This window comes from Monodon monoceros, unplaced genomic scaffold, assembly GCF_005190385.1.
Source record: "Monodon monoceros isolate NGI ecotype Baffin Bay Population unplaced genomic scaffold, NGI_Narwhal_1 Super_Scaffold_5, whole genome shotgun sequence".
Classification (NCBI taxonomy): Eukaryota; Metazoa; Chordata; class Mammalia; order Artiodactyla; family Monodontidae; genus Monodon; species Monodon monoceros.
Window position 1 is genome coordinate 61,598,813 of NW_021703782.1, and position 26,084 is coordinate 61,624,896.

At 41.3% G+C, this 26,084-nt stretch overlaps 1 pseudogene; it reads right to left on the reverse strand.

Annotated features, from left to right (window-relative positions):
• Positions 1 to 409: 409 nt before the first annotated feature.
• Positions 410 to 18,143, reverse strand: LOC114884449 (annotated as a pseudogene).
• Between the last annotated feature and the right edge of the window lie 7,941 nt (positions 18,144 to 26,084).

Below are 26,084 nucleotides of genomic sequence, written 5' to 3' on the forward strand. Positions count from 1 at the left end.
CTAATGCTTTTTATTAACTGCAAAAGTTACAACTGATAAAACTGACATGACTTTACTGAAATGATATATTTTTCCAACTTCCCTACAATGAACATGGTACCCTTTATCTAAAGCTAATAAAATGCTTATCTAATATCTCTATATTGCTAGCTTAACAGTGCCACCTATTATTAGTCACATTGAGTTTTAGAATGAGTTTATTAAATACTGCTGTTTGACAACAATTTTGACTTGTCATAAAAAGTTAAGTTTCTTCATGCTGCATAATGAAAATGATGTAAGAGGTCACAGAATTATAAGCTTCTCTCTGCTGACATCCCCCAATCCGTGCAGCACAGTGTAATCACTCCTGCATTTCTAGAATAATGTTTTCTAAAGTCTCTTTTTGTTGCACTTCAAAAAGTGCTGCTTAATGACAGAAGACAGCACTAAAAAGCCATTTTTCCTCTATGCATCCTGTAGTATTAAAGCCAGTATTTTTACCATCATAAGTTACAATTTTCACTTTATCCACTTTAATAAGCTCTGTCATCTCTCTGAATTCAGCCTCACTCAATACAGAAGTCCACACGTTATCACAGAATGTGTACATATGTGCAGAGCCTCTGGAACGTTGACTCCGTCCCTGAATGTCGGTGCCAGAGCTCAATTTTTAGCCTTATCACACTGAAGTGGGACTTGAAGGGTGAGTTGGGGATGATCTGTTAAGACGGTAGGAACTTATCTGCACCCTCCTGAAGACTGTTTCCTAAAGTGCATTTCTGTATAACTGATATGCTACCACTTAAGAGAAAGAAATTCTTGAAGTCCTGTGGGACAGAGCAACACAGCCATGACTCAACAGGAGGTGCCTGCTTTCCCCAATGGCCCCTTCAGCAGCCCCAGAGACTACAGAGCTGGGTCAGTGACCCAGAAGTACTCACAGAACCTGGCAGTGAAACCACACCAGGAAGCAAGGAGACCTCCACCATTGTCTTTAAAACAAGGATTCAGAGACCAAATCTCACAGTCCCCAAGCATTAGAATGATAAAGCCTATGCAGTTCTTTTAGCAAATGAAGTAGAGAACATACACAGCTTTCTACTCTGTAGTGGCTAGAAAGACCACTTTACACTTAAAAAAAAAAAAAAAGTTTTTCAGATTTTTAAATGTTTAAAATAATATGGATTAGGGGAACTCCCCAACCTCTTTATAGAACAGCAGTGTTCGTCAAACACCAAGTTACATAAGTTTGGTGGGCCACGCAAGAGCTAAGAAGCTGACACTTCTATGTAAATCTGTAGGTAATCGATGGGAGAAGACACTTGGAATACTCTAAAAGCTGATGATTGGGACAAAAAAGATATCAAACTTATTCAGAATCTAAGAACATCATGCTTCTTGAAGTAATTTAGAATTTTAAAACTGAAAAGGGCTTAAAAGAGCATCTAATAAAACCTCTTTATTTCACAGACGAGGAAACTAGTTTATGGTTGGCCCAAAGTCTTATGGTTTCTTTTTCTGCTTTATCATTCAGCGAAGTTTACATTCAAGCAGAGCAAAGACCTTGTTAGAGATTTTCGTTTGATAAGCTGGCATCTTGAAACCAAGAGTGAAGAATCTGATTTTAACACAGATGACAACTAAAGGCCAACAGATTTCGAAAATGGAAACTACAATGCCAAAGTACAGGGTGAGAAGTAAGATCAGAGCTGGGCTGTTTTAAAGTGATCATAAGTGAACTGGCAGGAAATCCGCATTTCGGTGACAAATAAAATCATCCTTAGAATGCATGGAACGTTGGGCCAGAGAGAAACCTTAGAGCTCATCTAGTTTAAGCCCCTCTGCACAGATAAGGAAACTGAGGGTCAGAGAGTGAAAGTTACTCACTTATCCACATTCACACAGCTCTTTCAGAGCAGAGTCAGGCCTAGCATTCATGGGGCCCATGACCGTTCCGTCAAGTCAAGCTGCCTTGCAGAACCCATATTAAGGTGCCGATTCTGAGACTTGAAATAAAGAGGTCAGATCTTAAGGATGTGGAAGCAAGAAGCAGAGGATGTCTTTGGTTTTTTATACACTCTTTCCAGATCTTTAAACGTATGAAAGCCAGGTCAGTGAGTCACGGGTTAATAACAGGAGTGGACTTTGTGATAGGGAAGGGAAGGCAATACAGAACTGGGGAGAGAAAATAAAGAATCGCAGCTTCCCATTCCTCACTCAAGATAGTGACAAAGCTCCAGATGGAGGCCGTGTACTCAGTATGAATTTGCAACAGTAAAGCTGTGAGTGCAGTAAGTGCCTTATTTCTATTTATTTGAAATAAAAAATCTATCCAAAAGCAAGGCCCCATTTCTACCATTATCTGGGCTCCTACCCATGGCTACGCAAAGGTCTCCAGGGGTTTTTCGACATCAAAAAATTTTTACGGATGCCCCCTCTGTCCATCTCTCCGTACTGGTTGTTGTTGGGATGGCTCCTGCCCAAACCCCCAGGATTCCTAGAAATCAAGGGACTCCACTACATCGGTGCCCTTGGAGCCTGGGAATCACTGCTAAGCTCCCTGGGGGCAACAATGCCTGGGATACACCAGCTACCATCCTCTGGAGTTCTACCCCTTCCACATCCTGTCTTTATTTAAAATATTGATATTTGTTCATCATGGATTTTTTTGCATTAATTTTTACTTTTTAAAATATTGCAATAAAATATAATTACCTTGATTACTGAGTTTTTTTAGAGTCCTCTCAAATTTTATGCCTGAGTCAATTGCCTCACTTGCCTCACCCTAGTCCCAGCCTTGTCCTTCCCTTAAGGCACGTGAGAGTGGGTCACAGGTCACCAGCTTTCATGGGAGCCATGGACCATGACCCTCTGTCTCCTCCCCAGGCCAGGAGGAGACTCTCTCTCCATGACATTCCATCTCCCCGACCTTCTACTCGCCTACCCTCTCCAGAAAAGCAAAAGCCAGCAGCTGAAGGAGGGCCAGGGAGCCATTTCAAGCACCTCATCTTCAGACCCATCTACAACCTTCCTCAAGGCAAGGAAGTCAAAGTTAGGCTTAGAATGGAGATAGGGAAGGATGACTGGGAGGAAAATGATAAAGAGCCACAAACACAAAATAAACATCTCATCACGAATGGTCTCCAGGAGTCGCAACAAGGAAAGAGATGTGCACAACTATGTGTGAAAAGAAAGATGTCTTCAGGAGAAAAAATCAACTTTGAGTAAATGCTCTCTCCAGTGGTGACAATAACATTTTTTGTTTTAATAAAGGAAAACGAAGAGTGATGGTGAGTGAAGGAAGATGGTGAAAGAAACCCGGACTATCAAAACCTTATCAGCATATTTCCAAGCTCTGGGGTCAAAATAAAACTTTAAATTACAGATTGTCTATGAAAATGTAGGAAATGCAATAAGAGGAGATACGATCTGGGAGGAAATCGATGTTGAGTATAGAGCCAAAAGGAGTCGATGATCAGGTTAATGAAGAGTCAGGAGAGAGAAGGTGGAGAAAATGTAAGAAAAATGAAGTGAGAAGAAAATAAAGTGAAAAAAATGTCTCCAGTAGTCAAATTGGCTTAGAAAGAAGAGAAACAAACTCTGCCCAAGGAGGCATGAGATGGCTAAAAAATTCAGTCTGATCAATCTTTCTCTCCATGAACAGACCACAGGAGATATTAGCCAGAATGGAAGCTTTGGAAGGGAACTGGGGACAGAAACTGGTCACATTGCTGGATTTGAGGAGACACAGTGGGTGTGAATGTTCTGTTTAAGCCTTCTAAAGAGACATGCTAAGGGGGAGAAAGATATGCGTGGAGAGGTGCGGTTAAGTGAGGATTCTCAAGAAGAGACTAACATAGACATGCTCGAATCCAGAAAGAAGTAAGTCCTAAGAAGGTGCAGAGGAGGAGGGGAAAAGGCAAAGAGAGGAAGAGAGAGAAAATAGGAATGAAGAGAGGTAAGCATGAAAGAAACAGAAAAAGCGCTCAGTGGTTTTAAACAACACTCTTTTGAAAACCTGTTAGAAGAGCAGAATTTACTGTCTGAGAACTTATCAATATATAAAGTATCCTACATCGCAATACTGTCAGCTCTGAAAAGCAGAAACCCACATCCTGAGCTTCTTTGCTCCATTCTGTCGGTCAAGGGCAGCTCTCCAGCTGCTGGGCTGGAAGGGGACATATTCCCCAGAAGCCCAAGCTTTGCTATTATCTGCTATCTTAGTAAAAGCATGTTCCCACTTTGCTTTTGGAATGGTATTCTTTGTCACACAGGCAGTTTTAAAAGCTCTTGCAAGCAGGTAAAACAAGTTTCTGTTAGGTATCTAATATAATCCAACACATGGAAATCATAAGAGAGTTTGACAGTTCCTTTTTGTTTCTAAATCAGAAATAGTCATCTGTGGTAAGTCAGTAAAATAATACCAATATAATTCCGTATTATGCCTTCAGTTCTTTTTCTACAGGGTCTATTTTTTAAGCCAGAATACGAAATCAAAAGTTATAAATTGTTCTATGTAGTTTATTTTTCCATCGCATCTAACATCTGACAGTAAAGAGACAGATTTTTGTAAGATGTTGGACTTGTTTCCAAAAATGCATCGTATGCATTTTTACAACATGTCTACTAAGAAAGTGTGACTTCACATGATCCTTAGTGGTTTTGTGATTTGTTTCTTGACCCTTATTCCTATATTTTGCACAACAGTTTAATAATACTTTGACTAATCAATTGAGACAGGGGATGGGTAAATATAACTTGTTATTAGGTCATTTCCCAGGCTAACAGATTGAATTTCTCCATGTATATACATATACATAAACACCTTCAATAATCTAAAAAACGTTATGAATAGATGAGAAATACCATAAACATATTCTCTACGTTGTTGTCATTTCAGTATTATCTTATGGTGGGAACTCAGAGCTTGCGACACTCAACATAAATGATGCCAGCAATTTATTTATTTTTATTAAGACTTTACTTTTTAGAGCAGTTTAAGGTTCACAGCAAAACTGAATGGAAGGTACAGAGATTTCCCATATACCCCTGCTCCCTCACATATACAGCCTCCCCATTTATCAGCATCCCCCACCAGAGTGGTACCTTTGTTACCACTGATGAACCTACATTCACATATCGTTATAACCCAGAGTCCATAGTTTACGTTACAGTTCACTCTTGGTGTTGTACATTCTATGGGTTTGGACAAATGTGTAACAACATGTATCTATCGTTATGGTATTTTACACAAAGTATTTTCACTGACCTAAAGTTCCTCTGTGCTCTGGCTATTCATCTCTCCCTCCCCGCAGCCTCAGACAACCACTAAGCTTTTTACTGTCTCCATAGTTTTGGGGTAAGAACGTCATATAGTTAGAATCATTCATTATGTAACCTTTTCAGATTGGCTTCTTTCACTTCAGAAATATGCACTTAAACTTCCTCCATGTCTTTTCGTGGCTCAACAGCCCACTTCTTTTTAGCAATGAATGATATTCCATTGTCCGAATGTGCCACAGTTTATTTATTCGCCTACTGAAGATAATATCGTGGTTGCTTCCAAGTTTTGGTCATTATACATAAAGCTTCTATAAACATTCATGTGCAGGTTTTGGAGGGGAAAATAAGTTTTCAAGTCCTTTGGGTAAATACCAAGGAGCATGATTCCTGGATCAAACGGTAAGAGTATTTTAGTTTTGTAAGAAACTGCCAACTGTCTTTCAAAGTGGCTGCACCATTTTGCATTCCCACCAGCAATGAATGAGAGTTCTTACTGCTCCACAACCGCATCAGCATTTGGTGTCGTCAGTGTTCCAGATTTTGGTCATTCTGATAGGTGTGCGGGCAATTTATTTAATAAGGAAAAATGATAATCCTCAAAAGATGGTTTTGTTGAATAAGCAATTCTTTAAAAAAAATTAACAGTTAAATCCCTGCTACATAATTTGCTTCCAAATACTGCAACAGATAAATTATAATAAGCTTCACAGATAGATATCAAGATGTAAGAAGAGTGTGAGTGATAGGCACTGAGCATCTAAACCTGTCAGCAATTCATGAGACCTTCAGTTTGCTTATCTCCATACCAGTAATACAATATGACTGTTCAGTCTCAGTGGAAATACCATTGGACTTGGAGCCAGGTAACCCAGATTCTAATACCATCTCACTTTGCCTCTCTCCCTTTCCTCCTGAATGAAATGAAAGACTTGGACTGATCAGGCCTAAGGGGGTCGAGTAGGTAAGTTAAATGAGTGAAGCAAGGGCTTCCCTGGTGGCGCAGTGGTTGAAAGTCCGCCTGCCGATGCAGGGGACACGGGTTCGTACCCCGGTCCGCGAAGATCCCACATGCCGCGGAGCAACTAGGCCCGTGAGCCTTGGCCGCTGAGCCTGCATGTCCGGAGCCTGTGCTCCGCAACGGGAGAGGCCACAACAGTGAGAGGCCCGCGTACCGCAAAAAAAAAAAAAAAAAAGTGAGTGAAGCAAGCAAGATGGGGACTGCGAGAAGCTAGGAAGCTCCTGCCACAAAGAAAGAGGGAACTGTGCAATCGACTGATGCCATGTGGAGTGTGTATCTCATTTTGCCGAATCTGCAGATTTTCCATGAGAAGCCAGAAATCTAGATTGAATACGATATTTCCTAATTTTTATCTATTGGAAACACATTTTTAAATTTCAAAAATACTCTAAGCATGAGACTTCTACTTCTCACCAAGATGGAGGAGCAGGGATCAAACTTACCTTCCCACTTGAAATAAACAAAAATAGATTAAATATATGAAACAATGGACACTGGACATCAGTCAATGAGGGACACTGACCTCTGAGAAATGGAAAATGAGGTAAGCCCTACAACTGCCCCAGCTTGAGACTGTCACAGCAATGCAGTGAATAAAGAATAGTCTTTCCAACAAACAGTGTGTGCTGGGATAATTCAGTATTCATATGAAAAAAAATGAACTTCCATCTATGGAACCATAGATACAGAACATAGATCATGTTCAAAAATTGACTTAACATAGATGTAGACCCTAATGTAAAACCTAAATTATAAAACTTCTACAAGTAAACATAGGAGAAAACCTTTGTAATTATTTTGATTTTTGGATGAATCTCAAAATAATTATGCTGAGTGAAAGAAGCCAGACATAAAAGGAGTACATACAGTATGATTCCATTCAGAAATTCGTAGTTCAGAAAACTCATACTAATCTATAGTGACAGAAAGTAGATCGGTGATTGCCTGCAGGGGCTAAGGACAGGAAGGAGGGATTACAAAGGGCAATGAGAAAACTTTCCGTGGTGAAGAATATGTTAATTACCTTGATTGTAAAGATGGTTTCACAGGTATATACCTGTGAAATATCAAATTGTATACTTTAAATACGTGCAGTTAATTGTGTCACAATTATACCTCGATAAAATGTTTACACACACACACACATACAGACACCAAGCGGCCAAACAAAACCCAATTGTTGGCAAAATCTGGCATGCTAGCTGCCAGTTTTCAATTTCTATGTTCAATGGCATCTGGAGTCACTTCCAGTGAACTGTCATTGTTTGAAATTTACCCAAGGCTAAAGCTAAAATTCAGTTTCCACAGACAGTGGATGTAACTACATAAAGGCATTCTAGAAAATATTTGCAGTTGAAAAGTTGAATATATTGAATGCGTGTATTAGCATGTATTAATTATTGAATATATTGTGGCATAATTCATAAAATAGATTGTTCATTTTCAACAGATTTTGTTTCACTGTAATTTGGTTGAGCCTATAATTTTCTCAGTGCTCAAGCGGGTAAGAAGTACAAACCTCTTGTGCTACATTCCAGGATAATTAAATCACAATGTCGCACGGAATGCTATAGAAGACATTCTAAGACCATCTCCCTTTTCCCACAATTCTGACATTTAGCAGTGCTTTAGGATTTGTGTATTATATGAGCAATATTCACATAATCAATGGGTTTGGGGCTTTGTTCACTCTATAGCCACAGAAGCACTGTTTTCAGAGTGTCTACATGTATCTATATCCACATAGACATGCACCTATACAAACAGAGTCACCTTACACCACATAAACAGGTGTACAAACAAACCCATATGCACCCATCATCATGATACAATGTCTAATCCCAGCATGAATGTGTAATATATATCATATGAAGAGAACACAGGTGCCTATTTTTCTTGTATAAATATATTCTTGGATATATGGGTATATATCATTGCTCATAAACAATTTTTCAGGGTTAAACTGAAACTGCTCAAAGGACTTGGAAACAGAGGTGAATGGTTGTCCAGTAAGCAAGTAGTCATAACGCTGCCCACCAGTATCAGTTTTCATTTGCCATCAGATAAGCCTAAAAGTGCTGGAGTTGATACAAGCCAGTCCCACAGGTAAGAAGAGTAGCAACGTATTTTGTGGCGGACTGCTACATGAAAAGGGGCCTGAGGAATGTCACTTGCTCTGCATCAAAACAATACAACAAAAGGACCTACTGTCCTTGGGTCACCCCCATTTCGGTCAGCTTAATGTCGGTGGAGCCCCACAAAACCCCATCTGGAATGTTGGCCATTTGTTCAGAGGCACCATTTGCAAACTACTTGCTTTCTTGTTCTTCTTTAAACTGCAGTTTAGAAAAAATGCTGGAGGCATTAAGAATGTTTAGACACAGGACAATTTTCATAGCTCAGATTTCAGGTGGAATAAATGTCTTCTGTCCCTTGTTCGTGGACGTCCAGACAAGTCCTTAATAGGAAAGGTAGGCAGCACTTCTGTACAGCTGTCCACCACCTCCCTCCTTCTGCTCCCATTAATTAATACTGATTAACACACACTCTAATTTCATTTCTGAACAATTCATTCAATATCTGACCATTGAAAGATTATAATCACCATCTTTAAAACTGACGATTAGGAAAAACGACCATTTTCTTGCTTAAGGCACACTGAAGAAAACTGGTCTAAGGCGCTAAGGGCAAGTTTAAGGATCTTTCTAACTGAGCATTCTTCCACAAATGCACTGCAGGTGGATTTTCTCCTCTCGATTCTTAAGGGGAAGATACATTTTAAAAATACATGTATGATTTAAAATACATATAGTATTGAATTAAAACCCATAAGAAATAACTAAAACATGAAAACACAGCAGTCACTCCTGAGTACTAAACGTAAATTGATAAGATTGTTAGTCCCAGGAAGGCCCTAAAGTAGAGTATCTTTCTAAAAGAGCAAAGAAATCTAAGTTGCATAAACACTTCTGTCGCTAAGATGGCAGTGAGAATTTAATTCTCTGATAAAGAAAATACCTCTTGCCTCCTGAGATGATAAAACAGCCAATATTGATGCACCATGTATTATGTGCTAGGTGCTACTCTAAACATCTTATGTACATTGACTCATTCAGTTCTCAGAACAATGCTATGACATAGGCACTATTATTTGCCCCATTTTCTAGATGAGGAATCTGAGGTAGACAGCAGTTGAGAAACTTGCCCATCACACAGCTTATTAGCGGCAGAGACAAGATTTGACCTTGCTAGTCTGGTTCCAAAATTAAAGTCCTTAAGCACCATACTATCTTGCCTTTTGAGGCTACAGAGCAGTACCTTACCCACCAAGACCAATGTCCCCCACTAAGTGACTACATGCAAGGTCAAGCTGTTTGCATGTGGTCAGTTGGTTCACTTCCAGCCAGCTCTGTGCTCTGCTGTGTGGCTAAGAAACCCCACCATTCCAGCTCTGTCCATTTAGCTTTTTGCAAATAATCTTTAAAAATGAAAACTGTTTGTTACTATTGTTCACTTACATTTAAGAGTAAGCAGGCTATGGGCTTCCCTGGTGGCTCAGTGGTTGAGAGTCCGCCTGCCGATGCAGGGGGGCTATAAGAGCACACTGTGATAGGAAGCTATTGTTTGAAAAACACATTTTTTTAAAGGAGGACTCCTGGGAATGAGAAGTGCAGCTCCAGAGGCAAGAGGAGAGCACTGGAAGGAGAACAATGAGTAAAAGTTAAAATATTATTTTCTATAGCAAATGTGTAATAAAATGCTCTGAACACTCTTTTCTGGGGTCCCATCCCCACTTTTTCTTAGCTTTGGAGTTGACCTCCTTCTCCAACGCCCCATCCCTCTTCTCTGCCACCTCTCCTCTATCGCAAGCCGTCTATCCTGTCTTACGACCACCTCCTTTGCAAACACCTCTCTCATTAGACTTTCGGGTTGTTTCGGGGTTGTTGCAGCCATTCACCCTCTCCCTTGTGTGATCCCTAAATCATGTCTTTCACGCCTGGGTGGGAAGGTGGAGAACAGCAGGTTAAGCCAGGGTCCACAAACAACAGAATCTAGCCTTTTCCAACTCCTAGCGTGGAACGGGCCTAGGGTACAGCAGGTACAGATGTGAAATACTCCTGGTTAAAAGAGCACTTGTTGGAGCACTGACTGGCCAACCTCAGAAGCACTTGCCGTCCAAGGTGGTAACCAAAGGACTCTCTGGAAAGAAGTCACCTCCTGTCTGATCTTCAGTATCTGGACCATCACTTGTCTAAGCTGCCCTGGGAAGTGTCAGCAGCTCATGACAGCAGTTGGAAGAAGCTAGGGTCTGATAGGACTTCCAGCTTATGCCATGAGGCGGGGAAGCTGGAGGGGGGTGGTCGGCCAAACCCTTCCTAGCCATAGCGTGACTCGTCTCTATTACCTCCAGGGAGAAATCACAAAGGTTATTTTGCTTCCTGAGTGAACAAAAGTTCTTCTGGAAAAGTAGGCTTAGAAATGGAAAGTCCTAAATCAGAAATCCTCTTACAGGGCTATGGATGTTTCTTTGTATCCAGGCAACTGCTGATTGACTGCATAATATTCAGCTCTTAGTCGGTGCTGCCTTTTAGGCCTTAGCCTGCCTGACCCAACAGCTGCTTAACCTGGCTCCAAAAATTTGTAACTTTATTTTGAACAAATCTCAAACAATTTCATTTGACTTTTCCCAACTCGACTATGCAACTCAAAATTTGTTTTAAATTTTACGGTCCTTTTTCTCCCCCTTCTCTCTGTCTCTCTCTCCCCCCCTTTCTCTCCTACCCCTTCTTACAGCTGTAGCTTTGGAATCTGAGTTGGTTTTCCTTAGGCAGCAGCAAATTTTGCGATGCAAAAGAATGGAAGTTTGCAGAAGGGAAGGGGGTAAAGCAGGGAGAAGGGGAAGGTCGGTTTACTAACTCTTTGGATCCCTCCAGAACAAGCTAAAACCTAATACTATATAAATACTGAAGTGCACAGTAGAGTCAAAGTATTCAATAAACATTTACTGTGAATGGAAGCATTAGGGAAGGCTTAGGCCCTGCCTGAATTCCCATGAAATTTGTAAATATTTCTTTCATTTGTTCTCCATTTACAATTAGTTGCGGTCAAGCTGATCAAAGCCAAAAGAGGCCTGTTGCATGTGAACCCGCATCCCTCACAATGACATCCACGAAGCAGAATGAAATATGGAATATCGGGTTTCCACGGATGTATGAACTTGTAAAAAATCTGAAAGAATAGGAGGTTTTTCACACTGAGTAATGTGAAACATTTGGTGCAGATTGTAGGCCTCTGAAGAGGGAAAGGGAGAGCCCAAATCTATCAGGCTATAAAACAGAAGCAGGCCCAGGCCAACATTAGGGTCTTCCCCGGTAGGCAGGCATCCAGTGATTTAGCTGTCACAGGCTCTCCACCCTCTGGACCCCCCTCTGGAGGTCCTGGCAAAGAAGCCCCTTGGGCAGGGGGAGAGAGGAGGCACCCAGGGCTCGGCCTGGGGTGACAGCTTTGCAGTGGCCCACGCTCCACTCCATCCCACTCCCTTGCTTTCTGTTGCTGGACTGTTGAATTACTGCTCTCCCACCCCGTCCAAATATACACACCCCTCTATACTGATGCATTCACACATTTCCAATCAGAGAGGGGTTAAAGTACTTGATATGTACTTAGACAGGATCTTCTACACACAGTCGAAGTCAATAAAGAACCCCAAGTGAATCCAGAAGTATATACTAGCACAAAGCCTCAAAAAGCCACATATACTGTTCCCCTGGCTCACTTGAGTGTCCCCTCTTTCTTTTCTCTCTTTCCTCATGCAGACCTTCTCCTCCCATAAAGCCCACATCACTGTCAGCTGGGGCTGCGCTCTCCTTTTGCAACAATTCAGAGTGTTTTAGTTGTTTTTTAGTTCCTATTTTCAGCCCATAATGGAGTCGGAGGTGGGGACATGAAGGGGCAGGGCTTTAGCAGTTTACATTCTCTTACCCCCAGAAGTGCCTAAGGCCATGAGGCAATGTCTGCTTCCTTACTGGAAAACTGAGCAGCCACTACTCCAGCTTAATAAAAGACCTCATGATAATGCGTGAATACTCACAAGGAAATAAGCAAAGGCTATTGCCAAGGACTTCAAACCAGCAAAGGCAGCCAGCCTGGTATCACGTGCAACTCTTTGGGAAACACAAACAAACCTCCCTCCTTCCACTCCTCACCCTCCCCTCACCCAAGGGCCCTGTAATTCCACCATCTCTCCTCGCCAGACTGGTGAGGGGGGCATATTTTGTTCAAGGTACATCCCAGCTGCAAAGCACCAGGAGCAAGAGAAAGGCTGAAATCCACTATATTTTACTAAGGTGGGGAAAGGTTTGTAAGGATTAAAGATTGGGAGTACGCAGGCGTAAACAAATGCTAAGGAGAACTGAGTCATTGTGGGAATCCAGCCTCCCCCATGGAATCACGCATACACCCCTCCTGCTCTCCACCAGTAGCCTGTACAAACAAAGGATGATGCAGGAGAAAGATCAGGAATATAGTGTCACCTTTGAACTGAAAGCCACTCTGTGATACCAAGCTGTTCCTTCAAGGAGAGTTCTCCAAAGCTCTGGGTTGAAGGTGACCTGGGCTTCTACAGCCAAACGGAAAGCTCCTCCCCTGGACTAGGGAGAACAACAACAATACAGCAGTGTGGGAGGGTGAAACCTTAATGTTCATGGAATCAAAATAGAGAGAAAACCTTAACTTGACCTTGCATGGAGGCCTTCAGCTTAGAAGAACTGAATCAGCCCAAACGTTTCAGAATTTGTAAGGCAGGACAGAAGGAGAACAATTTTAAACAGTGTCACAAATAGTCTCCAAAGACCTTGTGAAAACAAGTAGCTGTACCAAAAACCATATTTTGACAATCTGATCACAGATGATCTGAAACATGATGGGTTAGGTTTGCTTACAAATGAATATGAGTTGATAGTTTTGAAAAGGAGATCTGCAAATGGAGATTTGGCCAAAATTGGCTTCATGTACTTAGTTCACTCACAATGCACATCCTTCGCCAGGATGTGGTGACTACAGACTCACCGGGCAACGCCATCCAGCCCCACACAGGGGAGAGAAGTTGATGTGGTATTTTTCTTTAATTAACACCCACCATCGGTTTCAAGAAACAAAATACCACCACACCCCAGAAGCCACTTATATACATCACGGATTAGAGCCCATTCCTTCCTCGTTAGAGGTAACTGTGTTGGTAATTTATAGTGTTTACTGCCTATGTATTGATAGCTTTCCTGAAACACTATATAGTTTAATGTCTATATTTGAAGTTTACAATCATGGAGTTAAACCAATATATTATTCTTTTATGACTTTTTTTTTTTTTTTTTGTGGTACACGGGCCTCTCACCGCTGCGGCCTCTCCTGTTGCGGAGCACAGGCTCCGGACGCGCACGCTCAGCGGCCATGGTTCACGGGCCCAGCCGCTCCGCGGCATGTGGGATCTTCCCGGGCCAGGGCACGAACCCGTGTCCCCTGCATCGGCAGGCGGACTCTCAACCACTGCGCCACCAGGGAAGCCCTGACTTGCTCTTTTTAATTCAATACTGTATTTGTGAGGTTGATCACTGTTGGTGCACGTAAATTTTTTCATATTCACTGCTGTATAGTGTTCCACTGTATAAGTATGTGTCTTTCTTTTGATAAATCCATTGGGGTTTTCCAGAAAAACAGAACCAAAATATATCCTATCGGCTCTGTTATAAATAGATTATTACTGTTATACACACACACACACACACACACACACACACACACACACACACATGGAAATTGGCTCATACTATTGTGGAGGCTGAACAGTTCCATGACCTGCCCTCTGCAAGCCAGAGACGCAGGGAAGCTGGAAGTATAATTCCAGCCCAAGTTTGAAGGCCTGAGAACCAGGGGAGCTGATGGTGTAAGCCCCAGTCCAAAGGCAGAAGACAGATGCCCCAGCTCAAACAGGCAAGCAGGGAGCAAAAGTGGTGAATTCGTCCTTCCTCTGCCTTTTGTTCTATTTAGGTCTTCAATAGATTGGATGATGCCCATCCACACTGGGGAGTATAATCTACTGAGTCCACCAATTAAAATGGTAAACTCATCCAGAAACACCCTCACAGAAACACCTAGAAAAAATGTTCAATCTGGGCACCCCATGGTACAGTCAAGTTGACACATAAGAGTAACCATCACAATAAACCAGTAGGTTATTTTTATATTAATCTATATTTTATTTATGTGTTTAACGTATATAAACATATATGTTATATTACCTCTGCCCATAAAAAACACCATTATGAAAATTTCTGTATATGCCTCCTGGTGCACATATGCAAGATCTTCTCTAAGGTATATACCTGGTCATGTAATTCATAGATCACAGGGCATGCTCATGGCTCAACATGGCCAAACACATTTCCAAAATGGATATACCCGTTTCTATTCCTAACAGCAGTGGATAAGAATTCCTATACCTCCATATCCTAGTTAACACTTGGTATTGTTCAACAGCTGATTATGAAATGGTAGCTCATTGCAATTTCAATTTGCATTTCCCTGACTGTAATAAAATTGACCGTTTATCCATCAGTCATGTGAAACTGATTTTGTAAAATTACTATTTATTTCATCTGTCCATTTTCCAATTAGGTTATTTCTCTTTCTTATTCATTAGTTGGAGTTCATATATTCTGAATAATGTATTCACACAATTTGTAATATCTCAAAGAAGGACTTTTTAATTTTATTATAAACTATTATAATCAGTATTTCCCTTTAGAGTTATTCTTTTGTGTCTTATTTAAGTAATCCTCTACCCTAATGTCACAATGACATTCTCCTACATTAATTTCAAATAGTCTTGCCTTTTAGGGTCTATTTAGTGTACCTGAAATTAATTTTTGAGTATCATGTTAGGTAGGAATCAAATTTCATGTATCTTCTAAATGTATAATCAATTATCTCAGCATCGTGTATTAAAAATACATCCTTTTTCTTCCACTCTCCCAAATAATTATAACAGATTTCCTTATATTCATGGGTCCATTTCTGGTCTCTATCCTATTCAAGTGGTCCATTTTCTATCCCTCTGCCAATAACCATCTATTGGGTAGAGCAAGTCAGAGAAAAAGAAATGTAGGACCTTCACAGGACCAATAGGAAGGCTGACAGCTGATCTAAAAGAAACACCAGAAGCAAGGAGACAGGAGGAAATAATGTGCCCAGATATGCTTATTTGTCCGTTTCGGAAAAATTATAGCATTTCTTGAGCCTGTGGCTTGAAGTCTTTCGTCTGTTTTGGAAAATTCTCAGCCACTACCCTTCACCAACTACTGCTTCTGTCACTTTCTCTCGTCAACTCTTCTTGGACATTTTCACTCTGTCACATATATATACCTTATGTTCTTCTAAATTTGTACATCTGCTTCCATTTCATCCTTCAATATGGGTATTTTTTTCTGATCTACCATTTTCTTTCTCTTGTTTGATGTGTCTAATCTGAAGTTAAATCCACCCATTGAGTCCTTAACTTTAGTACTTCACTTTTCCATTTATAATATCCATTTGATATTTTTTATGTTTCTCATTCTTGCCAACAGTCTCTATGTTTTCTTTTAACTATTTTAATGTACTAATCATAGTTATTTTAAAGTCTATATTTGATAACTTAAATATCTGGACCTCCCTTTAGGGTCTGTCCTTATTATAATTTTTTATCGTATTTTTCAGTCAAGTCTTATCTTTTTATATATCCAATTATTTTTGATAGCATGGAGGACATTTTTTAGGAAAAACTGTCGAGGTAATACGCTGCTCTGGATATTATTATCCTCCAGAGAGGATTTAATTTGCAGTTAATTTTACATACAGTTAAGGTCGAATCAGGATTAAGCTGATTTGAGCTTCAGCCCTATTTGGACCTGTCTAGCTCTGGTTCACTTTTACTCCTAGAGTGTGGCTTTGTAGGGTCCTAACAAAAAGCTTGGGATGTTGGGGTTTTCCCTGGTGGCGCAGTGGTTGAGAGTCCGCCTGCCGATGCAGGGGACACGGGTTCGTGCCCCGGTCCGGGAAGATCCCACATGCCGCAGAGCGGCTGGGCCCGTGAGCCACGGCCGCTGGGCCTGCGCATCCGGAGCCTGTGCTCCGCAACGGGAGAGGCCACAACAGTGAGAGGCCCGTGTACCGCAAAAAAGGAAAAAAAAAAAAAAAAAAGCTTGGGATGTTTAACAAGGCATCCTCTTCTTGATGGGCCCTGAACTCTACTTTTCATTCCTCCAGCTCTGTAAAACTGCTAACAGCTCTGGTCAGCTTCTGGATCTCTCAGCTATTGCTTTTGTTTTCAGAATCTGTGGTTGCCTCAAAATGAAAAGCAACCCCCAAATGCTGAATTCACTTTTCCTGAGGCTTCCCTCTTACTCCAGATCTTGAATCTGAAAATTATCACTGCCTACATAGCTCTCTGCACCTTCAAACATTTATTTTTGTATTTTGTCCAGCTTTTCTCTGAGGATTGGTTTAAAATATTCTAGTCAGCCATTACTGGAAATGAAACTCTGGTATTTAAGATTTTTTTGATGCTCTTGTAAATGCTATCCTTTTACAACTAATTTTCAATCGTAGTTGGTGTGTAGAAATGATTGGTTTTACTAAATTAATTGTTTTATATCCAGCAACATCACCAAGTTCTGAGTAATTCCAATCAATTATTTATAGATTCGTTGGGGTTTTCTAATAAACCCTAGTTATCCATATTATCTGTGAACTGTAGCTTTGTCTCTTCCCTTCTAGTGTTTACATATATTTAATTTCTCTTACCTTACATGTTGGTTGGGAACTCTAAAATAATGTTGAATAAAAATGGTGATAGAGGGCACCCTTGTCTTGTTCACAATCTTAAAGATAATGCTTATATGTTTTCCATCAAGTCTGATAATTTGTTGTGGTAATTTGTAGATGCCCTTTCTCAGAATAAATAAGGTTTCCTATAATCCTAGACAGCTAAGACTGGATGTGTACAAACAAAGTTGGTTCAGGGTGTTTAAGCAAACTCAAGAAACACCAACTTCGTCAATGTCAATTTGCAGAATTCCAGGACAATTATCTTACTCCCAATACGGAGAGAGCAGGAACCTCTTATTTACCCTTTGGTAGGGTCCTCACTCTCCAGGTATATTATTAAGATCCATTTTTGCCTCTCAGGCCCCAAAGCAACATTAGCACATAAGAGTTTCTTTTCCTCATACCCTTTTTCACAATCTCCTCACATTTTACATCACCAAGTTCTTCCTAGTATCTATTCTCCATTCTAATCTCCTTCTGGTAAAAGAGCTCAGCTAATCACCATCTTTCTAACAAAAGCACTTTTTTATATTTAAAAAATGTTGTTTTCCCCTTAGTCTTTTATTCAACGTACTAAATAACATCAACCTTTTTTACTTTACTTCAGGCCTTAGTGTCTCTGAAAGTATCCAAAGTTCATCATAGTTGCACTTCAGTGCCAGCATCCTAACTTGGACAATATTATACAAGGTCCTAACCACATCAAGTACCAGGGGAAGTTTATACATCATGGTTTCTTGCTCCCTGCATTTCACATGTTCTGATTTTTCTCTGCCTTTTAAATCATGCCCCTCCCTCCATTGCCGAATCATCACTCACTTGCAATTCACTCTAACCTTTGGATACTTTTCTGATGTGGGAGGATGGAGGCCCTCGGAGACGTAGCAGGACTCTTATACTTGTCCACACTTTCTTCCCTCTTGTCACAGTCACTGAACGTTTTAGTCCTGATGGGTTTCAGGATGTTAGCTTGCAGTCTTCCGCAATTCCCGATCATGGGCAGATGGAATCAGTATATCTTATACCTTGCTACATCACTGGCAAACACGTTAAGGCCACACCAGAGGCCACACCAGAGGCCAATTCTTTCAGAACTCCAATCAGTAAAGCAACATTCCCATTTTCATGTGGGGCACCCACCATCTAGCTGTACATTATGGAACTTTTTTTTAAATGTCAATACTTGGGCCCTACTCCAAAAGAATCTGATTTAATTGGTCTGGGGTGGGGCTGCCCAAGTGATTCGAATGTGTAGGCAAGACTGAGATCACTGACCAGTACCTGATACCCTGTACTATATCTAGTATGTTTTAGCACAGTGGTTCTCAAACTTCACTGTGCATACAAACCACCCTGGGGGTCTTTTGAAAATGCAGACCCTACTTCAGTAAATCTGGGGTGGGACCTGAAATTCTGCCTTTCCAAGAAGCTTCCCGTCAATGCCAACAACATGAACCACATTTTGAAAAGCAAAAAAGCAGAGACCCTCACTCAAATTGAGCACATAGTTCACTGCTGAACAGCCTACTCTTTCAAGTCTAACTCTGACACTTGATTCAAAGTAATTTCTCGAATACCCTCAGCCTTTGCCTAGGTCTTGTGGTTATTCCCAGAGTTCACTCTTTGTCTGTTTGCTGATCCATATCATACATGACATCATTTTCTGGGTTTGCAAAATCAGTGAGCATATGAAGCTGGGTTTCCCAACCTATATCTTGGCATCGTCTACTGCTGGCTACTGATCTCTCCCTCCTTAGAGAAAGATTTTGGCCAAGAAGCCTTCTTCTCTGAGGTTTGCTGGGTGCTCTGGAGGGAAAGGATTCCAACCAGCATTAGTGCCCTTGCCCACACAACACACACCTTACACACACCTGAGTCTCAGCATTTCACACGCAAACCACTGTATTGTCAGACCCCTGCCTCCCTAGGACCTTGAGGTTTCAGGAAAATGAAAACTAGCTGCTCTCCTCTTCAAAAGAAGCCTGGGACCACAGGTATGAAGAGACACTAAGCAAGACCCTCTGCCCAAGCCCTGCCTATTTTTAATTCTATCATAAACCGTCCTCACATATATATTCCTTGCTTCCTCCAGCCCACTGTTGGAGCCATTCTACTCCCCAATGCTAAGCATCATTTGGTTTTAGGGATGTGTAGCTGGATGCTTGTATCCAGTCTACTCAAGATTATCTTGGCATTGCTTTCAATAGGATTATGAGATCCTCACTGGGGAAATCCAAGAGGCTTTGAAGAAGGCAGCAATCCCAGCTCAGTCACTTACCAGCTGTGTGATACTGACAAGTTATTTGATTGCTCAGAACTTCATTTTCTTCATCTTACAATGATGCAAAATCTACCCCATAGGATTGTTGTAAAGATTATATGAGATGCACATGAAGTGTTCATACAGCGTCTGGTACTGACCACTGGTTCAGTCACGGGTAGTAACCTACATCAGAAGTCCATGTGAGTCCTATCTGGGATATTTCAAGGCCTGTTTGACGTTTCACAAATTCTGTTAGAGGCCTAGGAGAGATGTATAACTTCTGTTTCCAGACTGTGTCTCATATTTATTAAGCTCTGAACCACCCTGTACACACTCCTGCTGGATATTCCTACCCCATCCCACCATCCTTCCCCCCGGCCCAAGAAAGTAAGAGAGAAATTTTTATCAGAAAATAAAACACCTTTGTCTTTTGATTTATTCTAACCCAAGTCAGGCATTAAATGTGGGCATAAATACTCCAGCAGACTCCACTCTCCTTTACGGTTTCATTTTTCTTTCTGAGCCTGCATAGTTGGCTGCTGCAAGGAACTGAAGACAGAATAAGAGCTGTGCCTTTCCTGAGGGGCAGAAAAAAGAAACGGGACTTTCCTTCTTTCGCAGGGAAAATGATGAGCCACTGAGTGCAGCGGAAAGGCAGATTGGCCTCACAAAAGACAGCAATTCTATGCTTCCAGTCAATTTAGGAGGACTCTGGATAAGCCTGCAGGGGGTAGTGAAATCCATGGCCAAGCCTTGGCCTGATTTGGTTGGATGTTGTTGGTTAATCGAGCACATCAGTCACCAGGACAAAAACTCCAACCCGCTCCATCCCAACCCCTGACAGAGATCTAAATGCGTAAGACCTGTCTGGGTAATATCAAGACTCTCCAGGGCATAACTAGCCCCCTTTTTGCTTCCCTAGCTCACCACATTTGTTTTTGCTCAGGCTCATACAGAGTAGGAGAGGGAAGGGGGAACTACTTTCAAGTTTTTTTTATGGCAAAATAATCCCCCCTAAAATTTTTTTTGTAAACATGATCTTTAATGAGATCCATAAAAATGCTCCATTTAACAGAAATGAACCCATGGCTGGAACTTCCCCTACCTTCCTTTGTGGCGTACTCGGCCATGCAAACTTTTTAAGTTGGAAATTGCTGTCAGAATTTAATTGCTGATCAAGGGAAAGGTCAACTGAGCTGAGACAGTACTGAAAACTATCAACGTACATTTACACTATGTCTCGGCTTCCTTTTCTCAACCAAAATTTAGAATTCCTAGTTTGACAAGAATGCATTTTGACTTATGAAAATACTTAAAAGATTTTAAAATAAAATCATATTTAGTTACCTATTTAATGGGCTGACCCTCCCTCCCCCCAAAAAAAAGTTACATGAAATTGTCATTGGATCATCCTAGGAAACATGTGACACCCTGAATACGCTTCCTCAGGAAACTGGTCCTCCCATGTGACTTCAGATAGCAGTTATACTGCAAATACACTGCTACACTTGAGTTGGACAGGATCCCAAGTCTTGCTGGTCTCTCAAGATCACCATGAGGCTGTGCAGCTCCAGAGGAGATAGGAAGAAAGCCATAACTGTGTGAATTCAGCTGCCTATGGAAGGCAGCCTCTCCCCTCCAGTCTGCTTATTTGACACATAAGACACATACACACCTGAAGACCAATAACAAAACTATACAGATTCTATTTGGTCTGGATTTTCAACCCTGTACTCTCAACCTCCAGGCCATTCTTGGGCACAGAGAAGGTACTCAATAACCTCACAACTGCCAAGTGAATGAATAAATGAATAAATGACATATTACTGTTTCCTGACAAAACATTACTCCAAGCACAATAACCACCATTTTTTTCCAGAGTTATGAGAGGTGTGTAGCACTGTGAGCCCAAAAGAGTACAATGTAAGTATTCACGCCTAAAGTATGAGGAGGGATGGGAAAAGGAACAAGGATTCCAGAGGTAAGGAGAGATAATCACATAGGAAGCCTATGAAAAGTAAGAGACTTAACAGAAGAGAGTCAGAGCTTGGTGAGCTCCCAAACCAGTGAAGTTAAGTGAGGGCACAAGAGAGAACCTTGGTGGTATTACATGGGGTCCTGTACAGAAAGCAGAACACAGCAGATACCCTAAGCCAGTGAGCCCATGACTTACTAGAAGGTCCTACCATGATTTCACCAAATATCTTTGAACCCTCTGGCCCTATATCATTAAAGAGGTCAAAGACCCATGGTGGAGAGAGGGGGACACCAAGGTCATCTCAAAAACTCAGCATGCACTTTTTTTTTTTTCTATTAAAAAAGAGAGACAGAGACTGAGAGAAAGAGCAGAAAATTCTCCAATTTTTGAGTTTTCAAGTTATGTAGATTTCAGATCAACTGTATCTACAATTTATATGCTGAGTTCATACTAGCTTATGTCTTTGAACACACATCTATCTAGAGGGGGATAGTTAATGGCATCCTGGATGAGAAGAGGAAGCCAGAAGAGATTTCAAAATCTAATACTGATGTTTGCCAAAGACAACAATCCATAGCCAGACAGACAAATGCTGCCAAGGGCTGCACTGGGTGCTGGGACCACGAGGCCTGCCATCAACATGCCTGTGCATCCTTATACAGGCTGTAAATGCAGCACTCCAGTGGGGATATCCTTCTTAAGGGGAGAGGCAAACCATAGACTTTGCTTCAGCTTGTCCAGAGAATTCTGCCAGAGCAGACAGGGCACCAAGCCAGGTCCACTCAACTACTGAGCATTTGACAGATTAGGAGATAGAGTTAATAGAGTTCTGGGGGTAGTTAAAAGATGTGTTTTGGACTAGCTCCTGGCTGGTAAGAGGAAAAGGAGAAGTCCCAAAGTCCTAGAGCCTTAGGAGAAGAAAGATCCATGTATACTATCAGTGTAAATAAACAGAATTTCAGTAAATCCCTCCTCGGGGGAAAAAATATCATCCATTGGTAGATAAGTGGATTTTAAATTCCTACAGGACAAGGAAGCTGAGCACCTTCTTTGCACACAACAAGTAATGCAAAAATGGCTGAAGGAGGAAGTTAGGTTGAAGAGAATTGCAATAGCCCTATAGGAATCTGTTGATTGTAGTAAGACTAAAATGCAAAACGTTCCCTGGGAATTTGCTGCCCCTGCCCCCCTTCCACACATATCAGTCAATAATGGAAATATCTGATGCCATATTAGTACACTTCAACCCCCTCTTAAAATTCTCCATTTCTGAGACTGGTAAGAAATGGCCACCAAATCATGCAAGCATACATGTCCACCAGTGGCAAATTCTGTAGAACCAATAGGGAAAGTATGACCTATTTGTGACTCCAAAGCGGATCCCACTTTTGGGTGGCCCCTCACCTGCCCCTCAGTTATCCACCTCAAAATCTAGAGAGCTCTACCATCCATGCCTTGGGAGCCATGCAGAATCGGGTCCATACACACTTGATGTTCATACCTTAATGAACCAATCTGTGCTTCCTGAGAGAGGGTGGAACACATAGCAGCTTTGATATCAGGAAGGTAGTTGAACAGAATGGAGCCGCGTGGGACCAGAACCCTGACATCACTTAACTCCAGGGGCATCAACTGCATTGGGGGTGTTTACATAGATGACATAAATGGTGGCCCTTGGAGTTATGCCACACAGCACTGCAGGGGACCAGAACTGAAGGCCAGATCTACCGGAGTGGTGCTAGAAGATCCCAGAATGAAATTTCTAAGGCTTCTGAGCCCCCAAATTTAAAATCATATTTTTAAGTTGGAAAAAGAAGTCTAGTGCATGACTTCACAGTGATCTTTAAGTTTATGAAGTAACTCAACCAAACAAACCCTCATTCTTTATTGCCATGGAAGGCCACACAATAGAGATTAGGAATAGATAAGAATAGATTATTGCCTTGGGAAGCTAACCAATTAAGAGAACATTAAAATAGACAGACGGATAGATAGATAGATAGCTTCTAATATTTTTTCTGCAGACAAAAAGTATAACCTCTGAAACCAAAAATACCTGGCTCCATCATTTTCTAGCTATATGACCTATTGATTCTCTGTTTCCTCATCTGAAAAACAGGAATAAAAATTGTACAGAAAACATAAACAAGATTTATACTTTGTTACATGGATTCTACAGGTAATCCCCCTTGGACCCACACTGGTGTTGATTAGCTGATAGGATTCTCTTCATATGCCACAAACAGGTCTGCTTTTACTTCAAGGGGGCCTGCACGTCCTCAATTTCCCTTGATTCATACTCCCTTGGCTACTACGCTTATTCCTCTTGGTCTGGTCCCCATCTTACGCCCACCTACTCTCCAGCTCCTGTTCTAACCTTCCAGGCCCCACAGGATCATATTTGACCGCATATTGTTAGAAATTCAACTGGTTTCTGAGTGTTACATCTCTGGGGTCATGAACAGGTTCTGACAAAACTAACTCAACAAGTAAGACTTAACCAGCGTAAGGCATACAAAGAACACATTCATTCTATTTGCTTTATTTCACAACTGATTCCCAGTTAATACATTCAAACTTTCTAAGAGCATAAATAATAAATAATTGGTTACAGAATACTCAGACATGTCCCATGTGGTTCAGGATTTTCCCTTACTTTCATGACACTTCCTTCCAGCTAGTAAGATAAGGTTTTATGGTGCAGCAACTGGCCAATCATGGGGACACAGACTGATTACAAGGGCCCATCTAGGGAATGCATTTAATGGCAGAGAAGCCTGACAAGGCTTTGTTTTCAGCTGCTTGGTTGCTGGGTATGACACCCAACAACAAAGTCTGAGGACTATAACACCAAGATAGACATGAGAGAAGAAGTGACTTATTCTGCTAAAGGCCCACAAATTACTGAACTTTGTTTCTGTAGGGATTCCTAGAACAAGCCACGTCAAATGCCGTTACTGAAGCTAAGAGAGCTAGGTCTATTTCCAGGGCCTGGTCGTTATCATCATGCATGCCGTTGATCAAAGAACAGAACTACATCTCAGGATCTCCAGCTGTAAAACACATCTGATCATAAGCATGATGTGGAGGTCAATCAGTGCTCTGGTGGAGAACGCCAGCCAGTCTCCAGCAGAAGCATTGCCGTCAGCACCAGAAGGCAGTAAGGCAGAGAAACTGAATAATGTGAATAAACCTGGTCCAGAAAAGCCAAAGAAAGGACAAAGTCAGGAAAGTAAATATGTGTTTAGTAGCATGTGGTTTCATGCTTGTAAATTAGGCCACAAAGTTAAACTTTACTTAGGAGCAATAAAAGCTATTCTACCATAAAAAAACACCCAAATGGAAGATACATTATCCCCAGACCTAATCCTACCACAAGATACCAATTGTTTCCACCCTTGCGGTGGTTTCCATGGAGAAGACGAGGCAGATTTCCTTGATGCCAAACTGTTGGGCAGTTTTCAAAGCCAGGAGGCTGATGTCTCTCCTCTCTCCTGACAGAGACAACTGTGTCCCAAGGATGTTAAAACCATCAGTCATTTCGGTGGGAAAGATTTTTCTCTAAAACAAAACAGATGTTTGACAAATACATCCATGTTTAAAAATACTAATAGTCATTCAACCAAAACCAAATCCTTTGTATTAATGCAGTCTTAAAATACCAAAATCTGGACTATCCCACTTGCCAGTGGGCAATGCCTCAATGCTCTTTAAGGGCATTCAACAATGATGTGGGGAAAATTAGGATGAAAAATATAAATCCTGCCACCATCACCAAGATAGAACAGTCAGTTTAGCGCCTATCTGGACACTTGTATTGCTGCCTCTCAACTGTGTTACCCTTTTCAGTCCATTACACTGCACCAAGCTTCATGCTTCCATGTCCCCCTGCTTTGTAATCTTCTGCTCTTGTCTCCTACAGGCCAACTCAGCCTGTCCCAAACCAAACTCATCCTCTTCCCCTCAAAATCTGCTTTTCTTCCCCCTTCCCTATTTAGTCAAAGGCTCAGCCCATCTACGTCTACTTCCATATTCATGTTTCCCAGAGTTTCCTCCTCTCTCTTCCCACTCACCTCCCCATTCAAGGTAATCAATGTCCCTGACCTGGATTATTTCAAAAGCCTCCTAAGTTGTCTACCCTCTTCCGGTCTCTGCACATCCATCATATGCACTATAGCCTGGTTCATCTTTCTGAGGCATTGTCATGTCACATTCCTGCTCGAGAACTTTTGACAGCTTTCCATCCATTCCCAGAGAATAAAGTCCGCATTTCTTAGCTTGAGTCAAGACTCCCCCGACACACGTTCTAACTTGATCCAATTTATCTTCCCACCTTTATTTTCTACTGCTCCCTTTCATATGCCTTACTTTCCAGCCAATAGTTTTTTCGCTGTCTACTCCCCATTATTCATGCAACATATACCTCTATTCATATACCTCCTTTTCCCAGAGTTCCTTACTGACCACAAATATACATGTACCAATCATAACCCCCTTGAAGAGTCAATCCCAAAGCCACCTCCTTCCACAAGACTTCTCTGCTGATCAAGTTTTATCTCCCGCCTCAGAGGACACCCATCAGTTGCTTTCTTGAATTGTAAGTACTTATGTGCATGAGCTTACTTATTCTACTAGACTATAAGCTTTTATGGTTAAAACAGAATGTTTAAATTGTCTTTCATCCTCCAAGTTCCACA